The 23877-nt window shown below is 35.2% G+C and overlaps 1 pseudogene; it reads right to left on the reverse strand.

Moving 5' to 3' along the window:
- Nucleotides 1-22311: 22311 nt before the first annotated feature.
- On the reverse strand, nucleotides 22312-22429 carry LOC120599716 (uncharacterized; annotated as a pseudogene).
- Between the last annotated feature and the right edge of the window lie 1448 nt (nucleotides 22430-23877).

The raw sequence follows: 23877 nt of genomic DNA on the forward strand, positions 1-23877 counted from the left end.
TAATTGTGAAAAATAAGTTTCTCTTATTTAAACCACACAGCCTGTGATATTTTGTTAGAGTAGCCTATGCCGGCTAAGATATTCGCTTTAGCCTATGCATTCTCTTTTGGCTGTAATTGCACCTAATGCTCCTCTATATGGCTAAACAAAGGATAGGGCCTGGCTTTAAAAGGCTGTCTGATAAGTGTTGATGGAACTAAACTGTGGGGCAAGGCCCATTCCAAATAGCTCATGCTTTTTACTGCCTGTATACGCACACTATGGCAAAACAAAAAATTGGGGAATTATTGTTTTTGAGAGAATAGGGAGAAAATAAAGCTAAATGGATTGGTTTTGCCTAAAAAAAAAAAACCTTCTCTACCATAAAATGTAGGAGTAGACAAAGGAAACATGAGCAAGGAGAAGAAGCCCTCGAATTCAGCAAACAGGTCTGTATCTGTAGAGAGGTAGGGAGTATGGGATGAAGTAGATACCCGAGGTATGGAGTCCAGTTCCAGCCCATTTTTATAGCAGGGGGCTGCCTCCTTGATGAGTCAGGGCTGGAACCTGCCAGCTGTCTTTCATTCCTTTACCTGCTGACTCAGACTATGAAGTTATTTATCTCATTTATTTTATTTTTCTTCACTCTGAAAGAAAATCTATTACTTGAGGACAGCAATCTGGTGAATTGTTAGCCAAGATGGTCTCTGTTACAAGGAAGGCAAGTATAGACTCAATTAACCAAATAAAACATCAGTGCTTTCTAGGGCACACAGTCTCTTTGGGTAGCTCCGGGGAATAAACCACTGGAGCAGAGGGCTCCCTGGGATCCATGCCTCAGTAAAGCCCCATGGGAACAAGAATTGGTGGGTGTATATCAATCTATATTCCAGAGACAGCAGCAGTAGTGATTGTCAGCACCCCAGATAAGTAAGGTGGCCAGATCCTGCCCCACGCTGAGTCAAAATTAAAAGAAAAGGAAGTCTTGTTACTCTTGGGATACAAGCTTTTGAAACCTGTTTTGAGGATGCAAAGGAAAGAAGGCCTTGTTATAACAGTTGTTGTGGACCCCCAGCCTGCAGACTGGAAAAACATGCTACTATATGTAACATTCCTTTGATTTTTAGCGAAAGTAAAATGTTTATAGTTTTTTCATAGGTCCTGAGAGATGAGGTGGGATGTACCTCCCAACAATGGCTTCACCAGAAGTGTGGCCAGACTGATTATTGTCATCATGACTAGGCAAGAGTTATAATTATGAATTAGGTCAAGCTTAATGATATTTATAAAACATCAAGGAACTGAGCCTTTTTCAGAAATTTCCAATAAAAAAACAACAACAGGTATGTATAAAGGAAGGTTGTGTGGTAGTAGAGTCAATCCTGGGTTCAAACTCAAATTTATTACTTGATGAAATATGAGGTCTTCTGGAAGAGGTTCAACCCCTATAAGCCTCAACTTCCTCATGTGTAAAGTGGAGAGGCAGTGCCTGCTCCAGAGAATTTGTGTATAGATTAAATCAGATCTAGTGTGAGGATGCTTCTTTGGCCTAAACAATGCTGGTTCATACATTGAATGTGGAAGGTAACCAATTTATCTCAGGCAGTAACATATAGCAGTATAAAATTTCAATCATTTTTAAGTAGGATTAGGAATTCATCCTTTTTAGTAAAGTAAAAAAGGCATCAAAGAACGAATTTTAAACAACAACCAGGATTCATGGAATATTAGGTATTTTTACACACATCAGATGGCTACAGCTCTTTGTGAGGCATTTTCTAAGAATCATTTCTGCCCGAACACTGCAAACAAGTAGCAGCTAAGTTCAAAATTATAGCACCGACTTATTTGTATAAGAGAAGTCACCTCTTTTTCTCAAATCAAGAGGTATGCTTGCAATGTGTAAAGTACTAAGCAGATCCCCTTCCCACTCTCCCAGTAAAACAGAATGACCATCCATGGAAGAGTCCACAATATGGAAGCAAAGACCCTGGTCTGGAGTCAGAAATCTCTATGATCACTCACTTCACCAACCGTATGACTTCAGGCAGGTAACTCAACACCTCTGATCCTTCTGTGCCTTCAGTTGTAAAATAAAAATAATAATGGCTCATAGAGCTGTTGAGTTACATAATAGAATAGAATTAAAATGTTGATATAAAGACTAGCATATAATGAACACTCAAAGATTATCTCACTTCACTGGTACATTAGTGATATTATTTTAAAAACATGTTTGTGTGCTGAATTCAGGACCTATTGGAGTAGATGTGATGTTGTCCCATTTATATATCCCTGGGTACACTTGCCTTTATAGTCATAGTTCCACTTTGCTGATTTATGCTTCACTTGTGGTATACTCTGACTCTGACTGCTTTTTTTACCCGTCTATGTGAATGGGGTACTCACCACAGACTTATTAAAATTCATTTGTTCAGGCTGACAAAGCTAAGTAATAGATAGTAGAATATTGAGAGTGATGGTTGCTGGAAGATGTAAGAGAAAGGATAACCTATTCATGCATGGTACTAAAAGTATTGAGTTTCTGTCTTGTGACTGTCTTCCAACTTTTTTTATTTTTCCTCTTTCATTCTAGAAAGGAAGTTCTGTGAAATAATAGGTTATTATAGCAAATGCTAGTCCTGACTTATTCGTTTTGGTTTCCTTGGAGCAGCCTATTTCTTCTTTAGAGTAGGTAGAGATCAAGCGGTTGACAATAATAGCAGTTTCTATTTATTGAACCCCAGATACCGTGTAGATATTTGACACATTTATTCTGTAAAATATCTGGATGGTAGCTTTTATTATTCCCATTTTACATGTGAAGAAATTAAGACTCAGAGATGTCAAGGAGCTTATTCCAGGCTATTCAATAAGTATTGAATTTAAATTTAAACCTAAGACAATTTGGTACCCAAGCTCTGTGAAATTCCTCCTACATTACATAGACCTCCCTTTTGGTTTAGTGTTTACAGTGCCCTGCACATGGTCTGATACTTTCTAAGTATGTGCTGAATGAGTGAATAAATAAATGAATTGATGAATATATGAGCGGCTATATAAAACTCCATTTGCAACCATAATTAATTGAGAGACACATTTTTTTGGACAAATTAACATATTTTTCTCCCCCTTGGTTGTTTATTCCCTGTGACAAATGACTCTGATGAGACAATCCACTTTTTATGCTTTCCAGCAGCTCCTGTCAGGTGGGAAATTAGCTAAATGTATTTGTACTTAGAATAGTTCTCCTAGGAGAGACAAACCCCAGGCAGGAGGGAGAAGCAAAGGAACTTCTGCATTGCTTATCTCTCTTGCAATGTTTGCAGGAAATGGGATTAATAGAGAGTGGGAGAACAGGCATGGAGAAAAAGAGAATAAAGTAGGTGTGAAAATGGGAGTGGTGCTCCTGTGCTCAAGAAGCCGCGTGGAACTGTGTTGAACTGTCCTACATGCCCAAGGACTTTTCCTGTTTCAGGTACTTTGGCTGGTGGCTTTCTCAGGACTGTAGTTTGTAGAAAACATGGAAACAAGGTGGACTCAAGTATAAAGACAGTTATCAATGTGAGAACTTTCTTCCACTGGACATACCCTGAGAGAGAAATGAAAGTCTGTATGTGAAGTTCCTAGAGGGTGTACAGATTCAATGCTTCATAAATGCTTTTATTATTGATCTTTCATTCACATTTGAACTCAAGCTTACCTCTCTACCTCCACCATTAAAATGCTGGTAATCCTCATAGCCCTAGTCTCCCACCTGAAGAACTTGTCCTAGGTTACACAATTAAGTTTCACAGCCTGGGCTAGAACACAAATGTTCCACCCAATCTGTGCTTTTAACACTGTCCATGAGCTGCTCTGTGCTTTGTGATTTGCTGAGTATGTGATACAAATAATCTCATTTCATAGCTATGACAGCCCCATTTTTACAGCAATTTTACATATGAAAAAAACAGTTTGCAAATTGTGCCTTGAGGTGTGTGCTTCTGTGTTTGAAACTTTAACCTGTAGCCACCATTTGTGATGCTCTTATCACACCATGCCTTCTTGCTGTAAGGTGACAATGTTCCTATATTTACCTGGCAGAGCTTTCAGACCACCAGTTATTGGCACCCTTAGGTCTAAGGCCAGCAAAGATTTCTTGTCTACTCAGGAAGCCTGTCCTGTGAGGTGTTCTGCCTGGGCTTCTGCCAAGTCTCTGAGAAATTCTTAAGTCCTTCTTGACCCCTTTTAATTAACAAAGAGCCCCATAGGTTGCTGAAGTGTAGGACATTCATCTTTTAGAAAAATGTCACCAGCTGATAGTAAAAAGGGCTGAATCAAAGCAGAGAACATTTGACTCACACTGAGAGCAAAGCTTTTCCAATGTAGGGAAGCACAACTGGTGGGTGATTTTATTTTGAGAAGAATGTGCTGGGTTTTATAGACAGAAACATTCAGCTTTTTCTGTTCTTGTTTTGACAGTGATTTACAAAACAAAATCTGTCATCTCTTTTTTGTCTGTATACACTCTATTGTAGGGGTTAAGGATGAGCCACTCTAAGATGTACCTCAGAGGTATGCAGATTATTTTGAGCTAAAGGCAACAGGAACTCTGTGAGCTCAAGAGGAACTTTTGCCTCTCCCTTTCGATTTGATTTAGAGGCCCTGTTCATATTCAGAGAGTATCAGAGATAATCTATCTGTATGATTGGGCAAACTACTGATTATTGAATATGTGCTCTCCCTGCAATCACCTTCTGAAGCGCCAGGGTACCTTATCTTACCCCTAGTTCATCATCGTGTATACCTCATTTTCTATATCTACACTTTTCATATATGTGGGGTTCCTCTAATATGTATGTAATTAAACTTAGTAATTTTCTCTTTCTAATCTCTCATGTTTATTTGATTATTAAAGGAGACTAAAGAACCTTCAAGGTACAGGAAACTTTCTTCCTCCACCACAGCTGGTGCAACAAGCAATGTTCCTCACCAGCTGGGCACTGCTCACCTCAAAGTTGCTTCAACAGATCATGGGACTTCTAACATTCTGGCAAAGGTAAGAATTCTTGCAAAGTCAAACTCCTGGATCTCTACCTGCAGAATTTGGTGGATGCAGAGTTGTGGGAGTACTTCTTTCCCTTTTCTAAATTTAAATTAGCAGGAGAAAATAGTTTCTTGGGCTTAGCAGCATTGGTTATTTAATATGAATACTCATGGGTTTTCTTAATTCTGTTTTTTTAAATTTTTTTCTTAACTGTCTATTGTCTCTCCTTTCATCTTCTTATATGTTCTGATTGCTTGGCCTTTATGACCAGTAACACTATTTTCTCAGGCTTTCACCATCAGGAAGGTATACTTACTGGGGTGCATCTGGTGGTGGGTTGAATAGCCTGGAGTTCCAAGCTTTGGTTAACCCATGAAAGGCTTATTAGTTTTCTTTGTTTAGACATGCCAACTCTCAGAGGAGCTTGTCATAACAGGCCTTAGCCAATAATGATTCTGTGTCATGCTAACCTTCGTTGGATATTAGTACTAAAAAATATTCCACTCCAAGTAGTGCCTGCCAGATGCCATAAATTAGTGGGTTTGTGACTTGGGACAGTTTATAATTTTGTGGGAGACTGGAGTGACACTATTCTTGCCACCTGTGCAATGTGCAAGGTCTTTGCTTTCTATGACTATTTTCTTATTTCCTTGGTTAAGCTATTAAGATCCTATTCATCAAGGCCAGATGATGGATACTTTGAAATGAAAACAAATGTCAACAAATTGCACAGCTATAATTCAACAAATGATTTCCTGATCGATAAACAAACATCTCTGAGATCTGCACATTGAAACAACTGAAGGTGAGTTTATTGGTGAAAACAGGGCAGAAAGAATGAGAAAAGACAGATATAGGAGCCACAGACAGGCTGGTGCCTGCTGCAGCCCAACAGGAGGTGATAGCAGTGCGGTTGGGGTGCAACCCCCACTAGGCAAACTACCCACCGCATCCTCCTGTGGCCTATACAGAAGTAAAATCTTCACTTGGAAGATCATAAAAGGACAGAAAGATCTTTCCATTTGTACTCACTGCAGCTAAATCCACTAGAAAGAACAGAGCCGCAGATGCACAAATCCACTTCCCTTGACACATCTCTTCCCTACTCAACACGGTGGAGCCAGACAGAGGCAGCTGGGTAAATCTAGACAAAGTGGTTTTGTTTCTGGCTATAAGCATTTGCAACTGAGAGCACACAGGCCAGGAAACCCATAGCCCACCACTTCCCACCACATGGTTGTTGCCCCAAGAACAAAACAACCTCCGGGGGTAATACAGGACATTTTCACAGCCAAAGAGATACCACTCTACAGAGATCATTAAAACCACAGTAGTGCGAGTAAGGAAAAATGAAAACTGATGCTTCAGCATTACCTACTAGAAAACAAAAGAAAGACCTCTACTTATCACTCTACCAAAAAGTGAAAAGTCAAAAACTTAAAAGTTTTTAATAAAGAAATTTAACAAAGGAATAAAGGAAGATTTTATTCCCATAAATGCCCAGGCAAAGAAATAATCTTTCAAGCAAAATGAATAATCAAGGTAACAAGGAAATTCAGAAAGAAAATAAAATCTCCAGAAAATAAACTTAAAGACATGGAAGAATTTGATTTAAATGACTGAGAATTCAAGGTTGCAGATTTGAAAAAACTCAATGAAATACAGAAAACTTCAGAAACGGAATTCAATGAGCTCAGAAATAAAATCAATGAACAAAAATGTACTTCATTAAAGAGATTGAAACAAACAAACAAAACAGAAATTCTGGAATTGAAGAGCTTAATAAATGAGATGAAGAATAAACTAGTGAGATTAGGAAATAGAGAAGAACAGAAAGAGAAAAGAATTTGTGATGCCGAAGATAGAAATCTAGCAATAATTCAGGAAGAAGAAGTGAGAGAATCAAGAATAATGATAAAAATGAAAGATGTTTATCAGAACTATCTAACTCCATTAGAAAGAGCAATATAAGAATAATGGGTATACCAGAAAAAAGTGAACAGAGAGCTTTTAAAAACTAATAATCAATGAGAACATCACAAATATATGGAAATAACTAAATCCAAGAAGCTAACAGAACACCTATTTAGCTGATTTCAGAAAGTCCTTCCCTAAGATACATTATATTAAAGCTGTCAAAAATTAATGATGAAGAAAGAATTCTTAAGGCAGCCATAGAAAAGAAGACAGTAACCTATAAAAAACAAAACAGAACAACAAAACAAAACAAACCATTAGATTACCATCAGATTTCAGCAGAAATCCTACAAGGTAGGAGATATTGGAATCACATATTTAAATTATTGAATAACAGAAATCCTCTGTTAAAAATAATATATCCAGAAAAGTTTCCCCTTAGACATGAAAGAAAACTAAAGGATTTTTTTAGACATATAGAAGCTGAGAGAAGTGACCATGACAAGACCTGCATTATAAGAAATGTTGAAAGATGTCTTCCACTTGAAACAGAAGGACAAAAGATACTAAGCTGTGAGAAAGATGACAGACAGAGAAAGTAGGAAATTGGAATTTTTGTTCAGAATAGGTTACTAAACACTTAAATATAATGTAAAAATTAAGAAAGGTAAAATAATTTTTTAAAAAAGAAGACAATAGTTATTGCAATTTGGAAATGAATGTGCAGCATGAAAAGAGATAATTTGTGACAACAAAAACTTAAAAGGGGAGGGTTGAAAGCTCTGACCTTGCAAAGGTGAATGGAGATAAGATGCAATCAGAAAAAAAAAAAAGGAATATTGTATGTATGAAACTTTTATTGTATAAACCTAATGGTAACCACAAAACAAAAATCTAGAAATGAGATACATAACATTTAAAAAAATAGGAAATATCATATCATACCACCAAATTAAAAGAACAGACAGAAACACACAGGGAAAGAAATAATGGAGAAATAGAGCTAGTAAAAAAAAAAAAAAGATAAAATGGCTTTACTAATCACTCTAAATGTAAATGGACTGAACTCGCCAATAAAAAGGCACAGAGTAGCAGGATGGATACAAAAACCAATCCCGATCATATGCTGCCTTCAGAAGACATATATCAGCTGCAAAGACAAATGTAGACTCAAAGTGAAGTGGTAGAAAATGATACTCAAGGGAAATAGCATCCAGAGAAAAGGGGGTGTAGCTTTACTAACATCACACAAAAAAGACTTTAATATAAGAAAAGATAACAAGAGACAAAGATGGTCATTTTATAATGATAAAGGGGATAATACATCAATAAGACATAACATAATTAATATGTATGCACCCAATCTAGGAGCACCAAAATATATAAAACAAATACTAACAGAACTAAAGGGAAAAATGACAAAAATTCAATTATAGTAGGGAACCTAAATGATCCATTGACAGCAATGGACAGACCATCAACAGAAAATCAATAAGAAAATATCAGCCTTAAATGATAAATTAGACCAAATGGACTTAATCAATATTTATAGACCCTTTCACCCCAAAACACCATTATACATTTTCTCCAGTACACATGAAATATTTTCAAGGATAGACCATTTGTTGGGACAAAAAAGTAGTCTCAACAAATTTTAAAAGATTGATATCGTACCAAGCATATTTTCTGGTCACAGTGCTTTGAAACTGGAAATCAACTGCAAAAAAAAAAAAAAAAAAAAGCTGAAAAACACCACAAATATGTGGAAATTAAACAATGTGCTACTAAAAGATGACTGGATCAAAGAAGAATAAAAGAAGAGATTAAAATATACATAGAGACAAATAAGGACAAATAAGGATTGTAATGCAATGTATCAAAACTTTCGGAATGTAGCAAAAGCAGTAATAAGAGGGAAGTTTGTAGCATTACAGGCCTACCTTGACAAAACAAAAATATCAAATAAACCACCTAATGTTTTACTTAAAAAAACTAGAAAAAAAAAGACAAAGTCCAAGTCAGTAGAAAGATGGAAATAATACAATTTTAAGAAGAATTAAATGAAAAAGAAAACAAATGGCAATAAAAGTTAATGCAACAAAGAGTTGGACCTTTGAAAAGATTAATAAAATTTATAAATATCTAGCTAAACTCACTAAGGAAAAGAGAGAAAAGACTCAAGTAAATAAAAGCAGAAATGAATGAAGTTACAACAGACAACACAGAAATACAAAGGACTACACAAGAATATTATGAAATGCTACACACCACCAAATTCAATAACCTAGAAGAAATAAACAAGTTCTTAGAAATATATAACTTTCCTAGACAGAGTTGTAAAAAATTGGAAAATTGAAATAAGGAAATTAAAACAGTCATCAAAAACCTCCCCAAAAGCAAAAGTTTAGGATCAGATGGCTTCACTAGAAAATTCTACTTAATACTCACACGAGACTTAATACCTATATTTCTCTAATAATTTCAAAAACATGAACAGACAATATTTCCTAATTCATTTTAAGAGACTAACATATCCCAGATACCAAAACAACAACAACAAAAATTACAGATCAATATTTCTGATGAATATACATAAAAAAATTCTTAACAAAAATACTAGCAAACAAGAATGGGGGCAAAATGGCGTAGATGATAGAGGCTTTGTTCATTCTTCTTGCGACCAAATCAAAGTTGTGACAAAAACATGGAGCAAACAGCAAGCAAAATTGCCTGGGATCTAGATGACCAGAAGCACTACAACTACAGAGACAATAATTAATCAATCTGCAACAGTAGAAGGTAGGAGGGGTCGAAGGCACGAGGCTGCCCAGTCACAAGTGGCTGAGTGGGACAGAGGATGCTTCAGCCAGCAGCTGTGGACACCTCTTAAAGGGGCCATGTTCATGACCAAACTTTTGCGGTGGCAGATCTGCTCACTCTGAGCACCAGCACCGGATGGGCTGCTCAGAGGACACCAGGGAGACACTGAGTTGTCAGAGTGATGTCTGGATGCAAGGATCTCTCCTGGGCAGAAGTGCCGGTGGTATACATTATTCCTCTGTTGAGCCCTCCCACCTCTCAGTGTGAGGAGGAAGCCACTACCATAGCAAAGACATCAAACTGGATAACGGAGGTTGCCCTGCCCAGATGATTTCCTGAAACTCCACCTCCTCAACTCGCAGCCTCACCCAAGCCACATCCAGTTGTGTCCTTGGTGAGTCTGGTTCTCCTTGCTGAGCAGAGCCAAGACACACTGGTGACAGTTGGCCTTATCTTCTGGTGTGACCTTTTGAGGCAACTATATGCACAACATCTGTGGACTGCTGGCTGAATCTTAACACATAGTCCTGGAGGAGCACAGATTGGGCTAAATTTGGCCTGCAATTGAACCCCTCTTAGGACTGTGCTGCTGGACATCTACTATACAAAGCCATGCTGATAAGACTGGGAGACTTAGGAGCTTTGATTAGTACATAGAAACAGACAAGGAAAAGCAGCCAAAATGGGAAGACAAAAGATGCAGAAACTACATGAGAGAACAGAATAGAGATCCAGGAAAAATGGAGCCAAACAATGCAGAATTCAAAACACTGGTTATACAGATGCTCAATGAACTTTGGGGAAGTAAAGATGAACTCAGTGAGAACTTTAACAAAGATGTAAAAAACATAAAAATGGAAATGAAAATTGTAAAAGGGAACCAGTCAGAAATGAAAAACACATTATCTGAGATGAAGAGTATATTAGAGGGAATCAACAGAGTGGATAAAAAAGAGGATCGAACCACTGACATAGAAGATAGGGGAGCCAAGGACTCTCAATCAGAATGGCAAGAAAAAAGAAGTCAAGACTATAAAAATAATTTAAGGAGTCTATGGGACACAATTAAGTATAAAAATATCCATGTCATAGGTGTATCGGAAGAAAAACAAGAAATTGAAGGGCTATTTGAAGAAATTATGATGGAAAACTTCTCTCACCTGGTGATGGAAATAGACATACAACCCCAGGAAGCTCAGAGAGTCCCAAATAAGTTGAACCCAAAGAGGCCCACACAGAGACACATCATAATTAAAATGCCAAAGGTTAAATAACAAAGAAAGAATCTTAAAAGCAGCAAGAGAAAAGCAGTTAGTTACCTAGAACAGAGCAACCATAAGACTCGCAGCTGAGTTTTCATAAAAAGCTATGCAGGATAGAAGGGCTTGGCACAAAATATTCGACATAATGAAAACCCAGGATCTACAACCAAGAATACTTTATCTAGCAAAGCTATCATTTAGGGTCAAATAAAGAGCTTCCCAGACAAAAATAAGCTAACGGAATTTATCGACACCAAGCCAGTATTACAGGAAATGCTGAAGGGACTTCTTTAAAAAGAAGAAAACATGTATCAAAAATATGAATATAGAATGGTAATAACTACATATTTATCAACAAGTACCTCAAATGGAAAAGAATTAAGTGCTCCAATCAAAAGATAGAGTGTCTGAATGGATAAGAAAACAAGACCCCTATATATGCTGCTTAGTAAAGACTCACTTAAGATTAAAAGACACAGACAGCCTGAAAGAAGGAGGATGGAGAAAGATATTGCCTTAATGGACCTAGAGGGTATTGCACTGAATGAAATAAGAGAAAGACAAATATTGCATGATTTCATGTACATGTGGAATCTAAAGAACAAAATAAACAACAATAACAATGGAAATAAACTCACGAATACAGAGAATATTTTGAGGGTTACTAGATGGGAGGAAGTATAGGGGTGATGGAGAAAAAGGGCAAAGGAATTGTGAAGTGCAAATGGATAGTTACACAATAGAATGGAGATATAAAGTGTAGGAAAAGGAAAAGAGTTAATAATCTTGTAATAAATATGTAAGGGGGAAGAGGGGTACTAGATTTAGTGAGGTAACCACTTTATGAATTATATAGATCTCTAATCACTATGCTGTACAATTGAAATGAAGATATTATTGTATGTCAACTATAATTTAAAAAACATTATATTGTACAATAGAAATATGAGCAATTAATTGTCTATTATTTTTCAATAAAGCAAAATAATACTAGCAAAATAAATTCAACAATATAGTAAAAAGATAAACAATGATTAACCGGAATTTATTCCGGGGATGCAAGGGTTGCTCACCATATGCAAATAAATCAATGTGATACACTACACTAACAAAATAAAGGATAAAAATGATATGATCATATCAATAGGTGTAGATATAAGCATTTAAAAAGATACAGCATCCATTTATGATTAAAACAATCCAAATGGTATAGAAGAGAAGTAGTTTAACATAATAAAGACCATATATGTCAAACTCTCAGCTAATATTATACTCAATGGTGAAAAAACTGAATGTTTTTCCTCAAGATCATCAATGAGACAAGGATTTCCACTCTCGCCACTGTTATTCACCACAGTTTAAGAGGTCTTAGCCAGAGAAACCAAGCAAGAGATGGACATAAAATGCATTCAAATAGAAACTAAAGAAGTAAAATTGTCACTTTTTGCAGACAACGTATTCTCTATATAGGAAACCCTAAAGACCACCAAAAACTATTAGAAACAATAAACAAATACAATAAAGTTGCAGGACACAAAATTAATGAACAAAAATCCATTATGTTTCTATATACTAAAAATGAAATTTTAAAAAAATGGAGAAGAAAACAATTTCTTTTGCAATTGCAAGAAAAAGGATAAAATACCTAGGAATAAGCGTAATGAAGCACATAAAGGACCTATATACTGAAAACTACAAGAAATTAGAAGAAATTAAAGAAGACAGAAAGAAATGGATATTTTCTTTTCATGGATTGTAAGAATCACATTGTTAAAATGGCCATATTACCCCAAGCGATATACAGATTTACTGCAATCTTCATCGATATCACAAAGGTAGTTTTTAAAGATAGAAAAAAAAATTATCAGATTTGCATGGACTCACAAAAGACCCTGAATTGCCAAAATGAGCCTGAGAAAAAAGAACAAGCCAGGAGGTATCACAATTCTCTGACTTCAACTAATGCTACAAAGTGACAATAATTAAAACAGTATGATATTAGCAGACAAACATACATCCAGACCAATGGAGCAAAAAAGAGACCCCAGAAATAAACATATATATCGGCAAATGTTTTTTTAGAAAAGAATTGAAAACACGAGAGAGAAAAGAAATTCTTTTCAATAAATGGTGCTGGGAACGTTATAAAGCCACATGCAAAAGATTGAAATGACTTATTTGTCACCATACAGAAAAATTAACTCAAAATGGATCAAGAAACTAAATATGACACCTAAAATAATAAAATGCATAGAAGAAAATACTAAACTTGTGAACCTGAGTCTTGAAGTGGGGGTAGACACATAGTCAAATGGAAAAGAATAGAGAACCCATTAATAGACCCATACAAATATGTCCAACTGATTTTTGACAAAAGTGCAAAAACAATTCAATGGAGAAATGATAGCCTTTTCAATAAATGATATTGGAGTAATTGAACATTTATAGGCAAATAATAATAATAATAATAATAATAATAATAAACCTTGACCTAAACCTCACATCTTACACAAAAAATTAATTTAAAATGGATCATGGGTATAAATATAAAATATAAAACTATAATACTTTAGGGAATTGTAGGAGAAAATTTTCATGTCTTAGGGATAGTTAAAGAATTCTTAGACTTGATGCTAAATACACAATTCTGGTAAATATACAATTGATAAATTTGCTTCTTCAAGATTAAAGGTTTTTGCTTTGTGAAAAATCCTATTAAGAGGTATAAATATAAAATGATATAAGTACTTTTTCTGGAAACCTGTTTGTCAGTTCCTTAAAATACTATATATGCAACTATCATAAGACCCACAACTGCACTTCTAGACATTTATTCCAGAGAAATAAAGCCTAATGTTTATACAAAAACATGTAAATAAATGTTTATATGTATTTTTTTATTTATAATTACCAAAAACCTAGAAACAACTCAGATGTTCTTCAACAAGTAAATGATTAAATTGTGGTACATCCATATCATGAAATACTACTCAGCAATAAAATGAAACGTGTTGATATATATGTCAACTTGAACAAATCTCCAGAAAATTATGTTGAGTGAAATATCCTTTTTTCAAAATGTTACATACTATATGATTCCATTGATACAACATACTTTAAATGGTAAAAATATTTTAAAAAATGACAAATTAGACATTGTTAAAAGTTAAAGAGGGGATGAGAGTAAAAGAGAGGTGGGTGGATTGTGGGTATAAGTACAGTCTGAAGGATCCTTATGGAAAAGATACTTATGGAAAGGTTCTGTGTCTTGACTGCTCCAATGTCAATACTCTGCTTGTGATTTTATGTTATAGTTTTATAAGTGATTATATCACGTGGGCAAACTATGTGAAGGATACAATGAACTTCTCTATTATTATTGAATACAATGCCAGTCAAATCTACAACCATGTATTAAAAATTTTAATTAAAATATTCTCTAGACGTTAATTTCAGAACCAAATTGGATTTTGGAGATTGATTTCTTTATACTTTAAACTTTAATTTCTCCTGGAAATTTCATAATGGAAGGAATTTTATATTCAAATTTAGGTCATCAATCAATAGGTTGTTGACATTTTATGATTGAATAGCTCTAGGATTTTAATGTCATTGTAAATCTTTGATAAGCTACATTGTGCAGTGTGATTTGAACATAATTTGGAATGGAAAATAGAAAAGCAAATTCAGTCTTGGGCACAGAGTGGCATTGGAGTTAACTTCTATCTTGGAGTCTTCTGGGGACCAAGTCTACACCATCTGCTGTGTCTACTAAGGAGCATTGTTCTCATATTTTAGGATTAGAATTTCCCTAAAAGCCACGTGACTTTGGTAGTAGGATTAATGGTTATGCCCATTATGTTAAGAAAGCAAAATCTGACAATTATCGATTGGTGTGTGTGTTGGAGTATGACATGGAAATAGTTCCTACTAAGTGAAAGAGGATTATTTTTTAGTTTTTATTTTTCATGTAGAGTTGCCATTAAATATTATTTTATATTAGTTACAGATATTCAGCATAGCGCTTTGACATTTGTATAATTTATGAAGTGATCCCCCCAATTAGTCTAGTAACCATCTGGCACCATACATTGTTATTATAATATTATTGGCTATATTCCTTACGTACTCTACAACCCTGTGACTTTTTTCTAACTCTCAATTTGCACTTTATCTCTCACCTTTTCCACCCAGCTCTCCAACCTCCCTTCTATCTGGCAATCATCAGTTTGTATTCTGTATTTATGAGTCTCTTTTGTTTTGTTTATTTTTTTTCCTTAGATTCCACATGTAATTTAAATAATTTGGTATTTGTCTTCTCAGACTGAATTATTTCACTTAGCATATTACCCTCTAGGTCCAACTATGTTATTGCTAATGGCAAGATTTCATTTTTTATGACCGAGTAATATTCTGTTGTATATATGTACCATATATACATTTATCCAATAGTCTATTAAGAGACACTTACGTTGCTTCCATATCTCAACTATTATAAATAGTGTTGCAGTAAACATAGGGATCCCTATATCTTTTTGAATTAGCGTTTTCATTTTCTCTGGATAGATACCCAAAAGTGAAATTGCTGGGTCATAAAGTAGTTCTATTTTTAATTTTTTTGAGGAATATTTTAAATAGTGGTTGTACTCATTTGAAATCCCACCAACAGTGCATGAAAGTTTCCTTTTCTCCATATCCTCACCAACTCTTGTTTTGGGGTTTATTGATGATAGCCATTCTGACAAGTGTGATGATATCTCACTGTGGCTATAATTTGCATTTCTCTAATGATTAGTGACATCGAGAATCTTTTCATATGTCTATTGGCCATCTGCATGCCCTTTTTGGAGAAATGGCCTATTCAGGAACTCTGCCATTTTTAAAAAAGTTGTTTCTTCCTTTGGTGTTGAGTTGTATGAATTCTTTACAAATTTTGGATATTAACTTCTCATCAGATATATCATTGGCAAATATATTCTCCTATGCAATAGGTTGTCTTCTCGTTTGTTGATGATTTTCTTTGCTGTGCAAAACTTTTTAGTTTGATGCTGTCCTATTTTTTTTTATTTTTACTTTTGTTTCCTTTACTCAAGGAAATGTATCAGAAAAAAATATTAATAATAGCAATACCAGAGAGTTTATGGTTTCGGTTCTTACATTTAAGTCTTTAATACATTTTGAGTTATTTTTGTACATGGTGTAAGAAGGTGGTCTAGTTTCTTTTTTTTCATGTATCTGTCCAGTTTTCTCAACACCATTTATTGAAGAAATTGTCTTTATCCCATTATATATTCTTGCCTCCTTCGTCATAGATTAAATGACCATATAGGCATAGGTTTATTTCTAGACTTTCTATTCCCTTCCACTGATCCGTAGATCTGTTTTTATGCCAGTACCATGCTGTTTTAATTACTATAGACTTGTAGTATAGTTTGATGTCGGGTAGCATGATATTTCCAATTTTGTTCTTCTTTTTCAAGATTGCTGTATCTATTCAAGATTTTTTATGGTTTTATGTAAATTTTTGGATTATTCGTGCTAGTTCTCTGAAAATACCATTGGCATTTTGATAGGGATTGCGTTGGATCTATAGAATGCTTTGGGTAGTATAAACATTTTAACAATTTTAATTTTTTCTATCCATGTTCACTGTATATACTTCCATTTATTTGTATCTTCTTCAATTTTTCTTCAGTGTCTTATAATTTTCCGAATAGAGGTTTTACTTCCTTGATTAAATTTATTCCTAGGTATTGTATTCTTTTCTATACAGTTGTAAATGAGATTGTTTTCCTAATTTCTCTTTTTGAGAATTCATCATTGGTGTATAAGAATGCAACCAATTTATGAATATTACTTTTGTATCCTGCTACTTTACTAAACTTATTAATGAGTTCCAATAGGTTATTGGTGGACTCTTTAGAATTCTCTCTATATAGTATCACATCATCTGCAAGAAATGACAGTTTTACTTCTTTCTTTCCAGTTTGGATGCCTTTTATCTTTCTTGTCTGATTGCTGGACTAGGACTTTCAATACTATGTTGACTAAAAGCGGTGAAAGTGGACATTCTTGTCTTGCTCCTGATCTTGAAGAAAATCCTTTTAGCCTTTCCCCATTGAGTATGATGCTAGCTATAGGTTTATCACATATGATCTTTATGATGTTGAGTTTTGTTCCCTCTATTCCCAATTTGCTGAGAGTTTTTATCATAAGTAGATATTGGATTTTGTCAATGCTTTTTCTGCAACTATTGATATGATTATATAATTTTTATTTTTCAGTTTTTTAACATGGTATATAACATTAACTGATTTGCAGATATTGAACTAACCTTGCATCAAGGGAATAAATCTCACTTGGTGTATTATCATTTTAATGTATTGCTGAATTGGTTTATTATATTTTGTTGAGAATTTTTGAATATATGTTCGTCAAAGCTATTGGCCTATAATTTTAATTTTTTGCATTGTCTTTGTCTGGTTTTGGAATTAGGATAATGATAGCCTAGGAAAATAATCTTGGGAGCCTTCCCTCTTATTGAATTATTTAAAATAGTTTGAGAAGAATAGGTGTTAATTCTTTGAATGTATAGTAAAATTTATCTGAGAAGCCATCTGTTCCAGAACTTTGTTGTGTGATTTTTGATTACTAATTCAATTTTATTATTAGTAGTTAGTTGGTTCAGATTTTTTCTTTCTTTTTGACTCAGTCTTGGGAAATTGTATATTTCCATGAATTATTCATTTTTTTCCAGATTTTCAACTTTGTCGGCATATAACTTCTTATAATATTTTCTTATATTCCTTTGTATTTCTCTGGAGTCAGTTACTCCTCCACTTCCATTTCTGATTTTATTTATTTTGGTCCTCTCTTTTTTTTTTTTTTTTTTTTGAGTAGTAGTCTAATTAAAAGTTTATGAATTTTGTTTATCGTTTAAAAAACCCACCTCTTAGTTTCATTAACTTTTGAATTCTTTTTTTAGAATTTAGATTTTGGGTTGTGTTTTCATTTTTAATTGTCTCAAGGTATCTTTTGATTTCTTGATCTCGTTGTTAACCCATCTATTATTTAGTAGCATGTTATTTAGCCTCTATGTGTTTGTGTATTTTTCAGTTTTTTTTCTTGTAATTGATTTCTAGTTTTATATCACTATGCTTGGAGAAGACACTTGATATGATTTTAGTCTTCTTACATTTATCGAGACTTGTTTTGTGGCCTAACTTTTAGTCTATGCTGGAAAATGTTCCAGGTGCACTTGAGAAGAATGTATATTCTGCTGCTTTAGGGTTAATCACTTTAAAAGTATCAGTTAAATCCACATGGGCTGGCATATCATTTAAGGCTGCTATTTTCAAGAGATGAAATATTGCCATTTGTAACAACATGGATGGACCTTGAAATAATAATACTAAGCGAAATAAGCCAGACAGAAGAGGTTGAAAATCACATGATATGACTTATATGTGGGATATATACCTAAAAGCCACAAATGAACAAAATGAACAAAACAGAGACTCATGGACATGGACAATGAACTAGTGGTTACCAGGGAGGATGGGGGGAGGGGAAAAAAGTAAAAAAAAAAAAGTTAAAAATAAAAAAATAAAATAAAATGTTAAAAATAAGATAAATTAAAAATAAAATAAATAAAAACAAAAAAATAAGGCTGATATTTTTTTGTTGATTTTCTGTCTCAAGGATCTGTTTATTGGTGTCAATGAGGTGTTAAAAATTTCTACTATGACTGTGTTACTGAAGATCTCTCCCTTTATATTTGTCAGTATTTGCTTTATATGTGTAGGGGCTCTTATGTTTGGTGTGTAAATGTTTACTAGGGTTATATCCTCTTGTTGGATTGATCTCTTTATCATTAGGTAATGCCCTTCTTTGTCTCTTATTATTTGTTTTAAAGTCTATTTTTTTCTGATATAAGTATTACTACCCTAGCTTTTTAAAATTTCCATTTGCATGAAATATCTTTTCCCATCCCTTTACTTTCAGTCTGTATGTGTCTTTTAATCTGAAGTGAGTCTCTTGTTGGCAACATATGTGTCATATTTTCTTATTCATTCAGCTACCCTATGTCTATTGATTAAGACATTTAATCAATTTACATTTAAAGTGATTATCGATAAGTACATAGTTACTGTCATTCTATTATTCATATTTATGTTATTTATTTCCTCTTCTTCTTCTTCTTAAAGAAATCCCTTCAGCATTTCTTGCAATACTGGGTTGGTGGTGGTGAATTCCTTTAGCTTTTCACTGTCTGGGAAGCTCTTTATTTCACCTTCAATTTTAATTGATAGCCTTGCTGGATAGAGTTGTCTTAGTTGTAAGTCCTTAATTTTTATCACTTTGGATATTTTGTGCCAATCTCTTTTGTCTTGCAAAGTTGAGAAAACAGCTGACATTCTTATGGGAGTATCATTGTAAGTAACTAGCTGCCTTTCTCTAGTTACTTTTAGAATTCTCCTTTTGTCTTTAATCTTTGGCATTTTAATTATGATGTGTCTTAATGCAGGCCTCTTGGTTTCATTTTTATTGGGACTCTCTGAGCTTTCTGAACTTGTATGTGTATTTTCTTCACCAGCTTAGGGAAGTTTTCAGTCATTATATTTTCAAATAGATTTTTCAATTCCTTGCTCTCTCTTCCCCTTCTGGAACCCTTATGATGCAAATGTTGTTTAACTTTGATATTGTCTCAGAGGCTCATTAAACTATCCTCATTATTTTAGATTTTTTTTTTCTGGTTTCATTGGTTGTTTTCTGCTACCTTATCTTTCAAATTGCTAATTTGATCCTTTACTTTATTCAATCTGCTGTTTATTTCTTCTCATGTATTCTTCATTTCAGTTATCATATTCTTCATTTCTTACTGGTGCTTTTTTATGGTTTACATGTCTTCTTTATGCTTACTATCTCTGTTGAAATTGTTACTGAGCTCATCTATTCAACTCCTAAATTCACTGAGCCTCTTTATAACTAGTGTTTTGAATTCTGTATCTAATTAGTTGCTTGACTCCATTTCATTTAGTTCTTTTTCTAGAGTTTTCTCCTCTTCTTTTGTTTGGGATATGTTTCTTATTTTCCTCATTTTAGCTGATTCTCTGTTTCATTTCTATGTATTAAGTGATCTGCTTTCTCTCCCAGTCTTACCTGATTGGCCTTGCATTAGATGTCCTGTGTGGCCCAGTGGTGCAATCTTCTGATAATCTGTGCCAGGTGCTCCAGGAGTGTCCCTTGTGTGAATTGTGTGTACACTTCTGTTATAGTTGAGCCTTGATTGCTATTGGTATGTCAGTGAGTGAGACTGACTCTCAAGCTAACTGGCTATGATAATTGGCCATACTCACAATGTATTAGCATCTATGTGAGGACTGACTCCAAAGAGTTGGTTTTGCCCCAGTGATTATGCGTATCTGTTGATATCATGTTTTGATTGTGCTTCTTGTGGGAATAATCAGGTAGTTCTCTGTTGAAGTCAAATGACAATCTCCAGTTATGTTGGTTCTAGAACTTTTTTGGATGGGCTCCCATGGAGACCAAAGTCAGCCACTGTCTGTGATCAGCCCAGAGCTACCTGGTATGAGCTACAAAGCTATTCACATTTGACTGCTGCCTGAGCATAACTGGGAGGTATGTGGGAGAGGCCACATAGTGAACTTTGGCCTACTGCCACCAGTATCAGGCCTGGAGCAGCGTAACAAAAGTCCTAAAGCACTCCAAGGACTGAGACTGCCTGCCAGCTGCCTGTAAGGCTCAGCATCTGAGTTTCTGGGGTGCCAGAGTTGGATGAGGTGAGGTCTCATGTAATTGCTAGAGTAGGGCAAGTCATATTCCCCATGTTGGTACAGATTCAGATTTGTTGCCAGTGCTGAGCCTATGTTCAGTCTTAAAAGTCTGAGCTCACACTGAGTTTAGCCACTACCCACCTTAAGTCCCGCAGACCCTTAAAATTTGTTCAAGAAGTATTGCAGCTAGGGCTAGGGCTGGTTACCTACACCAAAAGTGTCTCCCAAGGTGCTCGAGCCAAGACCTGTTTATTGCTGGCCAAGGAACCTCCTTCCGCAGGCATAGGGTAGAACTGGTTGCCTAGTAACCACCCAAATTGCCACTGGGAAATTTGCAAGTTGAGTGTGTCAACTCTCAGGAAATCACTGGAGTTAAGTGTGCAGATCCCACCAGGACAATGAAGATTCCTTTTTCACCATGTTAGGGAAGAGTTTAACACAGGCAAGGTGGTGCTCACCTGCAGGCTTTACAAGAGGACTCAACAGAGAGACAATGAAGTCTGCCTCTCCAGCCCTAACTAAGAAGCCACACAACTCAGTCTTTCTCTGTATGTCCCAAGCTGCTGTCTCTTTGTCAGAGCTCTCGGTGAGTGCCTGTGAGTGAGTGAGTCTGTGTGTGGGCCCTTTATGGGAATGTTTGGATTTCCAGCTGCCTTCAACTTACTTGGATGGCCAGAATCCATACTGATTTTCAGTCAGACTCCTCTTCCCAGCGCTGGAACCCTGTGCTGGAGAGCCCTAGTGTGGGGCAGGAGCCCTTTGCTCTCCAGGTGGGGAGAGGGCTTCACAGCCACCACGATATCCCTTCTGATGCTCAATCGCCAGCCTATTTTGCATCTCTGCCTCTCATACCAGTCTTGTGTTCTTTTTATATCCACCCCTTGTTATAGAAGTTCTGTTCAGCTAGCCTTCAGATCATTCTCCATGATGATCTGAATTTCATAATTTAGTTGCAATTTTAATGTGGGCATGGGAGGAGGCATGCACAGCATTTACCTACCCTGCCATCTTGACCAGAATTTGAGGATTTTCTGATTGCAAGTTTGAGAGTAGCAGCTGAGGATGCTTGACCGAATCCTTTATTTTCTTCTTCTTGGGTCTTCCTATAAAAATCTTATTCTTTGTTCCTCCACACGATGGCAGACCCTTAGGAAGGGCACATGGCAGTAGGCGTGTTAGCAAGCACATTTGGCCACAGAACCTCAACTACATTTTTCTTTCTCCTATGGCTATCTTTTGGTTGGTTCTGAATTTGTTGTGAATTAAAAGAGTATTACGTGTTGCGTTACTGGAAATCTCAGCTGTCTTTAGTCAACAAAATTACTGAGGAACAGCTCTATGTTCATCATTTGCGTGGGGTGATGAGATTCATTTCTGTATGTAGACCCCCAAGCAGCAGGGGACTTTGTTTTTATTCTTTATTTTTTTTAAGCAAGGTAACCCTTAGTTGACCTCACAGATTGCAAGGACCTTGTCAGCTTACAATCCCTTAGTTTTTAATTTTTTACGTCTACAGTACCTGGTCTTCTAGATGGTCTCCTATCCATGTACTGACCAGGCCTGACCTTGCTTAGCTTCCGAGATCAGACGGGATTGGGCTTGTTCAGGGTAGCATGGCCGTAGATCAGGGGTTCTTTGTATTAAAATTTTTCTAAGATCAAACATGTGTACCCCAACTATTCTATCATAGCAATCATCACTGTACAGATTCTTAATTTACCTTTGTAGTAACTCTTTTACAAAAATAATCACAGCAGTTTTTATTTATTTATCTTATTAGAATCAGTTTGTGATTTTGTCCCAACATATCAAATCTTGAAAAATAACGTTAGTCTTCCATCCTATAGACAGAAGTAAAGAATTTAATACATAAATTTCCATTGTTTTATATCCAAACATCAATAGGATTCTCATGACTATCACTAAGGTTCTGCTTTTCTCTATTGTAAAATCACCTCCAAAAGGAAACAAGAATTTCTCCATCATGGTTTCAAGTGAACACTCTTCTTTGGCAACTATAAATAGCCAGACCTATCCCAATTCAATAATAGGTCATATAAATATTGCATTATGTGTTAATTACCCCAAATAAAATATTTTCTATTACCATATTTTTGGCTCTCTACCTTTATCTACCTCTCTCTTCCTCTTTCCTAATGGTAACCACTAATCTATTGTCTGTGTCTATAATTATTTGTTGTCTTGTTTATTCATTGCTCTAGTTTTATATTCCACATATGAGTGAAATCATATGCTTCTCAACTTTTTCTGTTTGTCTAATTTTGCTTAGCATGATAATCTCAAGACCCATCCATGTTGTTGCAAATAGCAATATTTAATGTTTCCTTATGGCTGAGTAATATTCCATTGTATATTTGTACCACATCTTATCCAATCATCTATCAAAAAGCATTTCAGTTGTTTCCATGTCTTGGCCACCATGAATAATACTGCAGTGAACACCAGGTATATATATATTTGTGGATAAATGTTTTCAAGTTTTTTGGGTAAATGCCCAGAGGAGAGATTGCTGGGTCATATGGTATTTCTATTCTTAGTTATTTTAGAAACCTCCATAATGTTTTCCATAATGACTGTACCAATTTACATTCTCACTAGCAGTGTATATGAGTTTCTTTTTCCCTATAATCACTCCACCACTTGTTATTACATGTCTTGTTGATAACAGCCATTCTAAGAGATGTGACGTAGTATCTCATTGTGGTTCTGATTTGCATTTTCCTAATAGCTAGTGAAGTGGAACATCTTTTCATATGTCTGTTGGCCATTTGTATGTCTTTTGGGGAGAAGAGTCTGTTCAGGACCTCTGCTTATGTTTTAATTAGGTTGTTTGTTTGTTGTTGTTGAGTTTTGTATTTTGGATATCAGCCCCTTATGGAAGATCTGATTTGCAAATATCTTTTTTCATTCAGTTGGTTGCCTCTTTGTTTTGTTGATGGTTTCTTTTGCTGTGCCAAAATTACTTATTTTATTTTTATTTTTCCCCCGATGAGCAACCTATTCTATTGTTTTATTGTTTTTTATGTTTTTTAAAATTTTATTTTATTAGTTT

The sequence above is a fragment of the Pteropus medius genome, unplaced genomic scaffold, assembly GCF_902729225.1.
Source record: "Pteropus medius unplaced genomic scaffold, Ma_sr-lr_union100, whole genome shotgun sequence".
In the NCBI taxonomy this organism is placed as follows: domain Eukaryota; kingdom Metazoa; phylum Chordata; class Mammalia; order Chiroptera; family Pteropodidae; genus Pteropus; species Pteropus medius.